The following is a 15376-nucleotide window of genomic DNA, read 5'->3' as shown; positions in this document are numbered from 1 at the left end:
ACAACGGCATTCAAATTTTTTAGGCACTGTCTGGAGGCAAAAGCAATTTGGTGCACTAGAGGGCTGACTTAACATTTAAATACCTCCCTCTTTTCTTTCTTCCTTTTCATCTTTCTTCCTCTCTCCTTTTCCTTTCTTCTTTTCTGCCTCCCTCCCTCCTTTCTTCCCTCAATCCTTCCCTTTCTTCATTCCTTCTTTTCTTGTAACTCCTATTAAGTGCCTTTAAAATTATAAGGTCCATGAGAGTAGGAGATTGATCTAACTTGTCAATAGGGGTCTTCTTAAGGAAGGAAGGAATGGATGCTAAAATGGGCTTCCCAGGTGGCTCAGTGGTAAAGAATCCACCTGTCAAGCAGGAGATGCAGGTTCAATCACTGGTTTGGGAAGATCCCCTGGTGAAGTAAATGGCAACCCACTCTGGTATTCTTGCCTGGGAAATCTCATGGACAGAGGAGCCTGGTGGGCTACAGTCCATGGGTTAGCAAAGAGTCCACATGGTTTGGCGACTGAACAGCAGAGAGTAGGAGATCGGTCTGACTTGTTAATAGAGGTCCTCTTGAATGAAGGAAGGAAGGAATGGATGCCAAAATGTGCAAGCACTGGAAATACTAAAAAGACAGAACTGAGAATGGAAAAGTAACACAGATCGGTGCAATATGGAGATATAAGTATATGGAGTTATATACACGGGGGCTGCTAAGGAAGCAGAAAGCTAGGGCCTAGCTATGGATGGAGGAAGGAGATGGGGGCAGCAAGGCCTCCTAGAGTTGATGATCACTTAGCTGTGTCTTGAATAATGATCAGGTGATAATCTGATAGGTGCATGGAGAGAGTGCATTAGGTGGAACCAAGAAGGATGAAAGATGTGGAGGTGAGAGCATCTTGACACTGGCTGTGCTCCCAAACTATCTCTGTGTTATCTGTGGGCAAGTTCAGGGCAGGGGTGGTGGGTCATGGTGCTTGCAGAGGTCAGTGAGCCACACAATATGTGGCAAGTGAAAGAATTCTTTCACTAGAAAGGATTCTATCTAGATGTGATGGGCCACATGATGAATTTAAAGCAGGAAACTTTAAGGATGCCTTTAAGGAGAAAAAGAAAATTCAGAAGTTATTTACTGGACCAGAATAAGATGGCTCAGTAGAACCAGATGAAGGCTGAAACTTGGATATGGTACAGGATGAAGGGAGGGCATGGATTTGAGAAATACTAGAACTTGCTGCCTAATCAACTTAATAATAGTGCCTTATGTACTTGACAGTGAGTTTCTCAATAATAGATGCCATGTGTTATCTTTATACACTTAATACCTAGATCAGTATCTGGTATCTAGGAAAAGTATCTGGTATTTGGTATCTAGGAAAGCTTAAATTTCAATAATGTTTGTTTAATGAATGATTTAATTAATTAATTATCTAATTATAGTAACCTACCTACCATATATGTCAAAAAGTGCTAGTTGCCTCCCAGGATCTGTTTCTTTTTTAGAAAAAGAACTCTGCCTTTTGGCTTCATACATTGCCTCCCAGCTAAAAGTCTGCATTTCCCAGTTGCCTTTACAGCTAGGTGTGGTCATGTGACTAATTCCTAGCCAATGAGACCCAAAGATAACTGCCACTTGGAACTTCAAGGATGACTTCTAAGAGGAGGAAGCACCCTTGACTCCTTCCTTTCTACTATCTGCTTTTTCCTTTCAGTTATCTAGAATGCAGATTCAGTGCCTGGAGTACCAGTATCCATCTTTCTAAGGATGGTAGAGCAGTAAAATAGATGGAATCTGGGTCCCTTCTATAAAAACTGACATTACAGTCTGATTCAATTTTTCCTTGAGCCAATTCTTGATCAAATATTTATGAGTCTTATTGGATGTCTAGTGCTGTGCCAGGAACAGGGACATTTTTTAAAAATCACATTTCTTGTCCCATAAGGGACTTATAGTTGATCTTCAAAGGTTCTGAAGGAAACATTCCCTTCCTAATTTTTGAGGTGATACAAACCAACTTGTGGATTTCATCAGTGTGTGTGCAATTAGTTGTGCTAATTCACAGGAAGCTTGCACCCTCAGCAGTGGGGGTACTTTTGACTGTTCACCCAAGCAGTGTTAGTAACACGTGGTAGTCTGAAATCAGCGGTGACTCCTGATTTCTGAATGTGTGCTCATGTACTCCAATCTTCTGTGTCTGAGCATCTGGATGGTGGGCTAGAGGCATGACCTGAAGCTCTTTTTAAAACTGAGGATTATAGGGAGTTTGGGAGGAACATGTACACACTGCTATATTTAAAATGCATAACCAACAAGGATCTACTGTATAACACATGGAACTCTGCTCAAATTTATGTGGCAGCCTGGATGGGAGGGGAATTTGAGGGGGAGAAGGGATACATGTATATGTACGGCTGAGTCCCTTTGCTATTCTCTTGAAACTATCACAATATTGTCAATTGGTTATACCACAAAATATAATAAAAAGTTAATAAAAAATAAATAAAACTGAGGATGAGTTTCTTAGCTAGGCATGAAGAGGCTCACAGTTGAAAACCAAAGGAACAGGTTCATTAAATGTACTCTTAGGTGTTAACTTTGTATTTAAATTTCCCCATAGTCTTTATGTCCTAACAGATAACAGGAAATAGAAAATAATCTAGTATTAGTTGCTACTGTTTATTGAACATTTTTTTAATGTGCACTGTAGGTATCATCAATTATTGCATTCTAACAACTGCTTGAAGAAGAATCATTATTTGAATTTTACAGATAAAGAAACTGAGGTTTGGAGACATTAAGAAATCCCATATCTAAGGGGACCGATGTACATATGTGGGCTTCCCTGGTGGCTCAGCAGTAAAGAATCTGCCTGCAATGCAGGACAGCCTGGTTTCATCCCTGGGTTGGGAAGATCCCCTGGAGGAAGGCATGGCAACCCACTCCAGTATTCTTGCCAGGAGAATCCCTTGGACAAAGGAGCCTGGCAGGCTATGGTTAATGGGGTTGGAAAGAGTCAGACATGACTGAAGTGATTGAGCACACATACATGCGTGTATGTGTGGCTGATTCACTTTGCTGTATAGCAGAAACTAACACAGCATTGTAAAGCAACTATATTCCAATTAGAAAAAAGAAATTTCAGGTCTATATGATTCCAAAGCTCCCCAGTGAACTCTCTGTCCTTCCTCAGTGACTTTAGATGCTACACTTACACTCTTTTCCTGGTGAGGCTGGACAGGAAAGGTTAGACCACCTGGTTTGTCAGCAGTCAGTTATGAAAAGCGTGGCTATTACTGGCTGCTTATTATCATAAATAGTGTTGTCATTGGCAACCAATAACAGTGTTTCTATACTTCATATTTTCCCAGAATTACATTTTTTAACACCCAGCTTGTTAAATGTATCGGAGCAAACTGACCACAACTTGTAACATTTTCTTTAAAAGAAGAAAAACTGAACCCTGAGTTTCCAAAAGGCCATTAGGGCAATGTGAGGACTCCTTCCCCAGGACTTGCACAGTTGAAAGTCATTGCCAATGAGAGTCATAAGGTGCTTAGAGAGATTATTTTGTACTGTTGTGCTGTTGTTGCCTCATTCAATATAATCCAAGGTCTTAGTTTTTTCCGTGGCTATAACAAGATACCATAGACTGGGGGCTTATAAACAACCAAATTTTATTCATCACAGTTCTGGAGACTGAAAGTCCAAGGCCAAGGCACTAACAGTTTCACTGGATGGGGAGGACTTCCTTCCTGGTTCACAGATGGCTGTCTTTTCTCTGTAACTTCCCGTTGTGAAAAGGGGCTAGCTAGCTCTCTGGGGTCCCCCTTAAAAGGACACTAATTCCAATCATAAAGACCTTCATGACTTAATCATTCCAAAGATCCTGCCCCTTAATACCATCTTATCAGGCATTAGCTTTTAACATATGAATTTTAGGAGGACACAAATAGTGTGTGGCATGTAGAGTTCTGCTTCCTATGTCTGGGGATTAAGTTTTTCTTATGTGCATGTGTGTGCACGTTGCCTGGCTGTGTCTGACTCTGCGATCCCATGGACTGTAGCCCACCAGGCTCCTCTGTCCATGGAATTTTCCAGGCAAGAATACTGGATCAGGTTGCCATTTCCTTCTCCATGGAATCTTCCTGACCCAGTGAGTAAACCGGCCTCTTTTGAGTCTCCTGCATTGGCAGGTGGATTCTTTACCACTGTGCCACCTGGGAAGCCCTAAGTTTTTATTATATCATTTGCATATGAAGAGGATAGTTCCTTTTTGGAGACTTGGGTTTCAGATTAGTTGACAAAATGATAGATTAAGCTTTCAGTGCTCCTAAACTAGGTATGGGAAGCGGTGATTTTAGAAATGCATACCACAGACAGATCTGGATTCTAATTCCATCTTCATTATTATCCAACTCTGTGACAGGGAAACCTGGCATGCTGCAGTCCACAGAGCTGCAAAGAGTTGGCATGACTAAGTGAAATGAACCGTGATCTTGGGCAAGTCACTAAACCTCACAGCCTTAGTTTATTCCTCTTTAAAGTGGGCACAGGACTATTACTGACAGAATTCTATGTTGGAAGCAGTGTGTGGGTCCAGTGCCTGACACAGGACAAACACTGAATATCTGTCACCCACAATCAGTTATCGTTCTGATCTGCATGCTCTATCATGTAACGTCTCAGATGTGATAAAAACCAGTTAGCTTCTTTGAACGTTGCCAAACAAGAAGATAGTCATAAAGCACGTTGGAGTCGCTTCTCTGTTGGTTCAGTTACCCAGAACTGTCAAAGTGACAGCTGGAATCCCCTTCATTGAATGTCAGCTGTGCATGTCAAGATACGCCCCCTGGGTCTCATGCGTGTAGCTCCCCATGGATGGTGGGACACACCCGAGCTCAGCATGTTGACAGAGTCACTACCTTGGCTTTTCATGAGAACAGTCTGTTCTAGCCTGAAGTCTTTGAGATTTGCACAGGGACAAACAGATGCCTAGGTTTGTAAAATTTCCTGCTAGGTAACCTGGTAGGTATGATCTATCTGAGGGCTTCAAAAATTTACCTAGTCTGAGGTGAGTTTTTAGATGGGAAGAAGCTAAGGAGAGTCTGCGGAGAAGGCAATGGCACCCCACTCCAGTACTCTTGCCTGGAAAATCCCATGGATGGAGGAGCCTGGTAGGCTGCAGTCCATGGGGTCACTAAGAGTCAGACATGACTGAGCGACTTCACTTTCACGCCTCGGAAAAGGAAATGGCAACCCACTCCAGTGTTCTTGCCTGGAGAATCCCGGGGATGGGGGAGCCTGATGGGCTGCCGTCTCTGGGGTCGCACAGAGTTGGACACGACTGAAGCGACTTTGCAGCAGCAGCAGCAAGGAGAGTCTGAATGAGTCTCTGTGGGTGTCCTGCCCAAACCCCATACCTCACACTCCTCCATCTGAATGACACTTCCTGCCCATCTCAACCCAGCAGTCCTTATTGAGAGCCTCTTTTTCTCTTTTTTGTAATTAGTTTTGCTTTCTAATTATTTGACTGCCTCTTAAAACCTCCCAGCTTCCCAGCTGACACAGTGGTAAAGAATCTGCATGCTGATGCAGGAGACTCAAAAGATACAGATTTGATCCCTGGGTTGGGAAGATCCCCTGGAGGAGGAAATGGCAACCCACTCCAGTATTCTTGCCAGGAAAATTCCATAGACAAAATTCCTGGTGGGCTGCAGTACATGGAGTCACAAAGAGTCAGACACAACTGAGAGACTGAGCACACACCTATGCAAACACTTCCATATAATTAAAAACTGAAATAGTATTGTTTCAGGTTAGTCAAATTTTAGTTTCCACTTCGACTGAGGGAACTGGCATTACCTATTGTGAGGCTAATCTCCTTAACTGGAACCTGAACACACATTGAACCAGTTGGTCTAAAAGATTCTTACTTCAGATCAATTCCTGGGCCAGTCAATACCACCTTTGCACGTGGCCATGACATCCTGTTTTTCAGTGACCCGTATTTTCCCCACTTACATTCCACTTTGATTCTGTGCTGTGTTATCAGATGGAATTCTCTAAGTTCTATGGAATTTAATTTATTTGGCCTCTTCAGGTTTGGGATTTTCTTAGATGAGTTCCTAAGGGGACTTGCTATGGTTTAGTAGAGGCTCAGCCTAAATGAATTACAGATGACCCTTGAACAATATAGATTTGGGCCATGTAGGTCCACTTTGATGTTGATCTTCATCAGTAATAAATACCACAGAACTACAGGATCCATGGTTGCTTAATCTGAGGATACAGAACCTCAGATACTGAGGAGCCATGAATATAGAGGGCTGACTATAAATTATAAATGTATTTTCAAATGCTTGGAAGGTCAGTGCCCCTACTCGCCATGTAGATCAAGGGTCAACTGTATTGTAATTGAAGGGCTTAGAACAGAGTTTGGCACATAGTAACTACTCAATAAATCATAGCAGTTTTAGAGGTGATTGTTATTAGTCTAATATTTTATAAACCCTGGTACACATAATTATTTATGTCCTGTATCCAATTCTTGAAATGAGTATAAGAAGTTTCTATTCCTTCTTAAGAAATAACATCATTAGGTTACTGAGTAACTTGAGGAAAAACAATTCCTGCATAAAATGGAAGGTGAAACGGTAAAGATACGGTCCTGCAGGGGAAAATAAACACTGTTCCCTGTGATAACTCCTCTCTTCTCTTTCTATCGTCTACCACCATCACTGACCCTGCTGTAGTCATGTCTGTATTTCCACACTTAATACATGCCTGGCATGGGCAAGAAGTTCATAAGCATTGAAGTGACCTAAAGCCACCTGCTCTCATGCTCATTCTTTCATTTGCTATTTTATTTGTGTGACTTTGTCATGAAAGTGGATGATGAAATCAGCCTTTCTCTCTGGGGTTTAGCTTCCTCATTCATACAGTGGAAGAGGGAGTCTGGACTAGAGGATATTTTAGTTCCCTCTGGCCCTGACACCTCACGGTCCTCTGTGGCATTTGGGTTCCTGTGGCCAGTGGTGTGCTAGGACATGTTATGAGTGACTATTCATGTGAAGGTGAGGTCGTTTTGCACAAGCGTTTTTTTTTTTTAAATCTTGGACAATGAATTAGGTCAAGATCTATTTAAGAAGCTCCTCTTACAACTGATACATAATTCCTCATGATATTTTGTACTCTTTAGGCCTTTAGAGATTGGTAGCGGTATATGTGGAGAAGGAAATGGCAACCCACTCCAGTGTTCTTGCCTGGAGAATCCCAGGGATGGTGGAGCCTGATGGGCTGCTGTCTATAGGGTCGCACAGAGTCGGACATGACTGAAGCGACTTAGCAGCAGCAGCAGCAGCAGCAGTATATGTGTGTATGACTGCATGAGTGTATCTCTAAGTATAATATACTTGTGCATCTGTTAATAATTTACAGGTAAATGGTAAGAAGTTTTTCTGCCAGATCAAGAAAGTTAAATAATAATTACATTATTAATTACCTAGTACTTCACTTTTAGGAATCTGTTCTAGAGAAATGGTATAGAATATAGATAATTTTGGAGAAGGAAATGGCAACCCATTCCAGTATTCTTGCCTGGAGAATTCCATGGACAGAGGAACCTGGCAGGCTACAGTCCAATGGGGTTGCAAAGAGTCGGACATGACTGAGCAACTAACACACACTCATAGATAACTTATGGACAAAGTTATTAATAGCAATTTTTCAGTATTAAAAAAATAGAAAAATGCTCAGCAAGAGGAGAATGATTTTATAAATTTAGTATATACATAAAATAGAATAGAATATTAAGAAATATACTCATATTTTATTCAATCTCAACTATTTAAAAATAGCGTGTAGAAATGGAGTGGGAATAACCCCAAATGATAATAACGATTATTTCTGGATAAAAAGATTATGAAATATTTTTATTCTCCTGTTGACATTTCTCTCTGTTTTTTATAGCAATGACTAATATTTTCTTAAGAGAAATATAAAATATAGAAACCTATGCAAATATCTAAATTTATTGCGGTATTTAAATTTAGATATTTGGAACTTATTTATATATTTAGATAAGCTTTATCTAAATATAGAACCTTACCTAAAATAGATATTAAAGAACACTAAGAATATCAGTGCCAATTTCTTGGATGCATGGGAAATACCATACCAGAAAAGAGTGAGATGAATCAAGCTATGCTACTCTGAAGTTGATTGTACACACCCACTAGGTTCATGCTTGGCAGCAGGCCCTTTTCTAAAAGGTTCTGAGAGTGGCATCCAGTGAACTGCCTGGCTGAGATCCGTGTCCACTGCACTGGCAGAAAAAGAAGGTCCCATGTAGACCCTTCTGCCCGTGACCACAACAGCACAACCATCAAGTCTGCAGGAGTTCACTCAGCACAAGGTGGTGCAGAAGGTGGTACAGACCCAGGAAATAACAAAATGAAAGAATAAGTTTTTATTAAGTGTTCTTAATGATGAGGTGTACTAAGCAAGACCATCCTTGGAATCCTAGAGTTATAGAGCTACTGGGGAACCTTCCTTATCACTTTATCCTGGATTCTTTCAGCCCACAGAGAGTGAAATCCTGTTTGGGGTCATCCCAACTACTGTGGCTGTGCCGCTTTCTGATTGTGTGGACCTAGACAGTTTACTTCATGCAAGAAATATTTACTGAGTTGCTGCTTTCTGCCAGGCTCTGTGCCAGGTGCTGGGAACAAAAATATGGAACGAGATGGAAAACCTGCCCCCATGAAGTTTAATGCCCTCAGGGGTGGAGGGGATATGGGCAAGCTATTTCACTTTGGGCACTCCTGCTTTCTTTCCCTTTCCCTCAAGTTCTGCTGCTGTTTGTGGTTTGGTACCACCTTTATACTTCTCTCGTATTCCAGGCTCTCACTTGAAAGTTTCCTTCTCTCCCATCATCCCAACCAGTACCTGCTGAGTGATGGCTTCCCATCCGTTTGTCCATTCTGGGTTGCTCTTCTGACCTCAGACTCAGAGCCAATTGTTAGCTCCCATTGGGTGTCTAAGAACCATCTAAAGCTCAGCTTAACCAAGACTGAGTTTGGTGTCATCTTCTCCTCCCATCCCCACCCAAACCAGTTTTTCTCCTGTGTTTTATCTCTCCACACTCCTCTGTCCATCCAGCGCCCAAGCCAGAAATTTCTCCTCTTCCATTTCCTTTCCTGCTCTCCAGTCTGCATCTAATGACCCATCAAGTTCTGTTGATTCCCATTCTTACGGAACTATTGTTTATTTTGGTCCCCTCTTTACTCTAATCCCTGCTTCTTTTCCTCAGGTTTTCTAGCTGCCAGTCATTTCTTTTTAAATAAAAGAACTATTTATTTGGCCACATCGTGTGGCATGTGGAATCCTAGTTCCCTAACAAGGGATCAAACCTGGGCCCTTTGCAGTGAAAGTGCAGAGTCCCAACCACTGGACTGCCAGGGAATTCCCAATCATTCCTTGAGGAATGTGACATTCCAGATAACTAGTCTTTCTTAGTGTAACTCTGATTACATCATTCCTCCGCATGGCACCATCTCTATGTCTTCCCCTGCCCTTAGAATAAAGAATAAAATCTAGTCTGCTTGCTATGGTCATCCTGACTTCTCCAGTCTCATTGCCTATCCCGCTTTTCCTTAAATCTTAAAGCGTCAGCTACCCCTTCCCTCTCTTATCTGGACCACTCCATTTTATTTCTTAGATCTTGAATCAGGTATTACTACCTTCAGAAAATCTTCCCCAAATTCCTAAGTGTAGGTTGGACACTGCTGCTTCCTGTTCCCATAGCACCCCATCCACCCCACTTTCATCACTGTTAAGACATTGCCTGGTTCCTCTCTCACCAGATCATGGGCTCTGTGAGGGGAGGGGCCATTACCTTTTGGGTTTCTAGAACCTAGTGCAATAATAGGTAATGGTAGATACTTAATCAATTGATTAAAAATAAGTAATTTTTATTTCTTCAGGTCACATTAATCTGGGCATAAAGAGAAGATCAAAATAATAATAATAGAACAATATTTTTGTTCTCTTGGTTCTTCCTTGATTCAAACCCTGGCTGGTAAATCTTTCTTCCATTAGGAGGTGCTCCAGTCTGTCTGGAAAACTGACCCTAGATGGTCCACTTCATGAGCTCATAGGCCCTACATGGATGTGACTAAATCCTAAGGTCAGCACGCTTAAAAATGAAATAAACCTAACTATACATGGAGCTGCTTTGTTAGATTCTGATCAGAAAGAGGGGAATGCCAACATTAGAATAATAGCTAACATTGATTGAGAGCTTCTCATATGCCAGTCATCATTCTAATTGCTTGTATGAATAATTTTGATCTTCTCAACAATTCCATGAGGTAAGTAGGATTGATTATTCCCATTGAACAGATGATAAAATTGAGGTCCAGAGAAATTAAGTAGCCTGCCTAAGGACACAAAGCAGAGGCATGGAATCAGCTCAGGCTGTCTGATTCCAGGGCCCTCGCTCTTAGCCACTACACTTACCGCTTTCCTAGCTGAGGTGTAAAGGGCTTTAGCTCTGATTTTCTATGTTTCTCTGGTGTCTGTCAGCAATGAGACATTCTCTGTTTAGGGTCTTCTTCTTCCTCAAACACTGTCCGAGGTTGCTCTTGAACCCAGACAACCCAGATGGAGTCAGTCCTCTTAAAGCCCTCTGTGGCCCTTTCCTTACCTCCTGCATAGATGCTCATATTCTTCAAAACAGAGAGTGGCATTTTGGTTCAAGAGTGGACTCTGGGCTCAAACCTCAGTTCTGTCATCTATTAGGTATATGACCTTGGACAAATTATTTAACCTTTCTATGCCTTGCTTTCCTCGTCAATAAAATGAAGATAATTCTGATCTTGTATAACCCATAGGCTGTTGTGAAGATTAAGGGAGTTAATATATGTAATGCACTTAAAACAGGGCTTGGCACATAATAAGCAATAAGTCTGCATTAGCACTTTCATAATTTAAATAATCTCATTAATATTTACTCCAACTGGTATTAGGATGCTTTGATTGTTAAATACCAGGGTAGCTCTACTACTGTTCGTGATGTAGAAATCTACCAGTTTCTTTCATCTCATTATGGGCTTTAAAAATATATATTACCCAGGAAGATAAAAATAAATCATGTGCAAAACCTCACATGAAAGGTTTTCATAAATCTTGTAAAAGTTGGGCCAAGTTTAAAGTTCGCTGCTTAGCTTGATTTAAAGCCCTTCATTGTGAGCATTCTAATAGTGGTGCTTATAAAGGGAGGATCTGGAGCAGTCTGGCTAGCAGTGTGTGTGTGTGTGTGTGTGTGTGTGTGTGGTCACTGGAATCATGGCCTTTTATCTACTTGATGGGTGTGAGTCTGGCTAGCAGGGTGTGTGTATGTGTGTGGTCACTGGAATCAGGGCCTTTTATATACCTGATTGGTGTGAGTGGGTGTGAGTAAGAAGAGTTAGCTCAGGCTCAAGGAGAGCCTGCAGATGAGAAAACTTTGTCTTCAGTCATGTCACACCCATGATGGTAGGTAGTAGACTGTGTGATGGGGTCCCCAGGTGGTGCTAGTGGTAAAGAATCTGCCTGCCAATTCAAGAGACTTAAGAAATGTGAGTTCGATCCCTGGGTCTGGAAGATCCCCTGGAGGAGGGCATGGCAACCCACTCCAGTATTCTTGCCTGGAGAATCCCATGGACAGAAGGGCTACAGTCCATAGGGTTGCGAAGAGTCGGACATGATTGAAGCGACTTAGCAGGCACACACGCAGACTGTGTGACGCCAAGTTCGTAGTGCTTAACACGGCATTCATGGCCATCCTTGACGTCCTGATCAAACCTACCGTCTACTCTATATTCTTCTGCTCTTAATCTTTCTCCTGCCTAGAATTTTCTCACTCATCTCTCAATAAGACCTGATCCTCTGTGTGTCTCAAGGTCCTGATTAAAACCCATTTTCTTCTTGGAGCATTTTCTGAGGTCCTCAACCTAACGTATACTTTTTCTTCTTTGCCCTACACCCGTTTCTCTGATGTATATTTCAATTCCTAACTTCTGTGTACTTATAGGAAATTTCCCTCTAGCCCTGGCTCTCAAATATTAATACATTCTTTTGTTTAACCATTAAAACAAACTTCTGAGGCCTAATCATGTTTACTTTTTTGTTGAGAAACCCAAAGATCAGAAAGGTTAAGTGATTTGCCCAAAGACACAAAGCAAAGTCAGACCAACTCTGACGCTCTTTTTTCTGCCCCAGACTCTGTCTTTGATATCCTATGCAAGGCTTGCTTACTTTTATATCACCCCCTGAGATGCCTAGCATAGCTTTAGGCTCAATAAATTTCTTTATTCATTCAACTGATGCTTACTGAACCTATGAAGTATTAGTGAGGCCTTGGGCCCTGGCATTTCATAACTACAGAGGTTCAGGGAAGGAAAGAAGATGATGTGATAGGCGCATTTGTATTTCACTTAGTAAAGTGGGTTTCATATGGTTTCCCAACTTCACTGCCAACAGGGCAGGTAGGTGACTGGGTGAAGCAGACTGGATGTAATATTTTGAAGAGTGATGTGGACATCACAACTGGATATCAATATTCTATCTAATGGAAATGGTCACTGTAGAACTCTATCAAACTGTTGACACTTTGGATTATAGGCCTAGTGTTATGAGATTTTCCATTTGTTCAGAAAAACTGGAAATCCAGGCTTGTACAATTTCCTTTTTATTCAGTGTTGGCAGTTAATTTAATTTTTTACCAAAGACTGAAGATCTAAACAATACATGGCTGGTGGTTACCACTTTCTGCCTCAAAATGCTGAGTATTGAATTGACTATGCAGTCCACAGTGCCGGCATTCAGAGGCAGGGAGTCAGTGCTGAGGATGAGCTGGGTCCCTCTTCTCTTGGTCTCACTCACCTGCTGGTCCACCTGGCTTTGCCACAATCACTCCACCTTTGTGCCCTCTGCTCCCTTGGCCTCTTCCAGGGTGACGGCTGTCCTGTCATCTCTGCAGAGATCCCTGACACTGGATCTTGCTCTCCCATTTAGCTCCTTGTCTTTAGTGTGATGAATGAGGCTGAGCAGATGACAAGCAGAGATCACTGGGCAGAAGATCAAACGCTCCCCCTGGGCTGCTGAGAGCATATTTATGACTTTGCTCTTTGGAAAGTTCCACCCATGAAAACGCAAGGCCTACAGAGAGTGAACTTCTACCCTCCAGATACCGCTCCTCTGTCCCAGTGGGAAAAGAGAGATTTGCACAGAGGCTGCCAAAGGAGGACCTCTGGAAACAAAGTTGATAACAACCTGTTGGAGATTTTCTACGGCTGGAGCACTTTATAGAAATAGGGTCTACATTAAGAGACCTATGGAGATACTTCAGGTTTCTGATCTGATGACTCCGAAGTAACATCAGTGTTTGTTTAAAGTGTTGATGAAGGAAGTTATGCTAAGGGACTCCTGGTTTGGTAAATCATATAGTCTCCACTATCATGGCACAAGATTTTCCAACATATGACTTAAGCGTCGGCAACAGACATTCCGGATGTTTGTTTAAAATGTCAGTCCCTGGCCTTCATCCCAGATCCAGGAACAGGGTCTGGGAATATGCATTAAAAAATATATATATATCTCAGGAGGGTCTTGTGGTTGCAAAGATTAAGAAGCTTTGACTAATGGTGAAAATGAAACAATGACCACAGAGCCCTAAGTGTTCTAAGTGCTGTATGTCTATTCCTTATAACTTGCCTATGAGGTACCTGTTTCTCAAAGTGTGGAGTAGTTTGCAGTTGAAATTTCAGATGACATATAGATAAACTTTTTCAAAAAATTTAAGTTTTATGCTTAACTTATATAACTCATGTATTTAACCAACTAAACTCATAATTTCATATGTATTGTATCTTGCTGCCGCTGCTAAGTCACTTCAGTCATGTCTGACTCTGTGCAACCCCATAGACGGCAGCCCATCAGGCTCCACCATCCCTGGGATTCTCCAGGCAAGAACACTGGAGTGGGTTGCCATTTCCTTCTCCAATGCATGAAAGTGAAAAGTGAAAGTGAAGTTGCTCAGTCCTGTCTGACTCTTCACGACCCCATGGACTTCAGCCTACCAGGCTCCTCTGTCCATGGGATTTTCCAGGCAAGAGTACTGGAGTCCGTTGCCATTGCCTTCTCCGATTGTATCTTAAATGAAGGCTAAATTTATTTGAGTAAAAACAGTGTATCAACTAAGGAAATAGTATATCAGTAATAGCTCTGGTTGGTCTTCCCTGATGGCTCAGTGATAAATCTGCCTTTCAGTGAGGGAGACATGGGTTTGATCCCTGGGTCAGGAAGATCCCCTGGAGAAGGAAGTGACCACCCACTCCAGTATTTCGCCTTGAAAATCCCATGGACAGAGGAGCCTGGTGAGGTACAGTCGACAGGGTTGCTAAAGAGTTAAACATGACTTGGCAACTAAACAGCAACAAGTAGCTCTGGTAACAAAATACTGGGGAAGTAGAATGTTACAACTTGAAGTTTGTGAAGCACTGAAATATGTAAGAAAGCTCTGTACTGAGCCAGAGAACTTGGATTTAAAATCTAGAATTAAATCCTTACTATCTGTGTGCCCTTGAGCAAGTCTTTATGCCTCTCTGAGCCTTAGTTTCATTTTCAGCAAAATGGAAACCAACTTTACTAGGCTGTGCTGAAGAGTAAATGAGAAAACATAAATAAAAGAGTACATAATAGATGGTGAAGAAATATTGTCAAACGTCATCAATATTACTTGAATTTTCGTAAAGCGTTAATTGAATATGTCTTCCATGTGGACGTTACTTGAATCTTCCTGAGAATGTGTTAGATGTATAAACTTTTATTTTTTCGTGTCTTTTTTCCCAGCCTATGTCTTTACCACACTTACTAAAACATTTAAAGGGAAAGCACTGAATTGAGTTTTAAGATTTGAGTTCTCATCTTAGCCCTGCCTCTGGCTACTTACGTGACCTCCAGCAAAGCATTTTGCCCCATTGAACCTCAGTCTTATAATCTACAAAATGGATTTGCGATGGCTTCCAAGGTTTCTCCCAATCCCGGCATTCTATTTGCATCAAAGCTACTTCTTTATTATCTGGAACAAATGGAGAACAGTCAGAGCACAGATCAAATATCATTTTAGCCCAGTAGGTGATTTGCTAAAACTGCTCTCCAGAAGCCTGATTTCCTAGTTTTTTGTTTTTCACATTCCTTTGGGGGTGCTAGTGAACATTAAAACCAAATAGCTGGCAGAAGGAAGAGGAAAAAAGATGATGCTGGAGCAAAGACTCTAGATTCTTCACAAGCTAGAAATATCTTCCAAATGAATAAAAGTTGATTATATGTTTATAGTGTAGTTTGACAAT

General features: G+C 41.6%; 1 protein-coding gene across 2 annotated transcripts in view; it reads left to right on the top strand.

Annotated features, from left to right (window-relative positions):
• ROR1 (receptor tyrosine kinase like orphan receptor 1) overlaps window positions 1-15376 on the top strand; it is a 469060-nt gene that overhangs the window by 208270 nt on the left and 245414 nt on the right. The gene's annotated exons all lie outside the window — the stretch shown is intronic.

Source organism: Bos taurus, chromosome 3, assembly GCF_002263795.3.
Source record: "Bos taurus isolate L1 Dominette 01449 registration number 42190680 breed Hereford chromosome 3, ARS-UCD2.0, whole genome shotgun sequence".
NCBI classification, from domain to species: Eukaryota; Metazoa; Chordata; class Mammalia; order Artiodactyla; family Bovidae; genus Bos; species Bos taurus.
The sequence above is the reverse complement of the archived record's forward strand: the minus strand, read 5'-3'. Positions and strand labels throughout refer to the sequence as shown.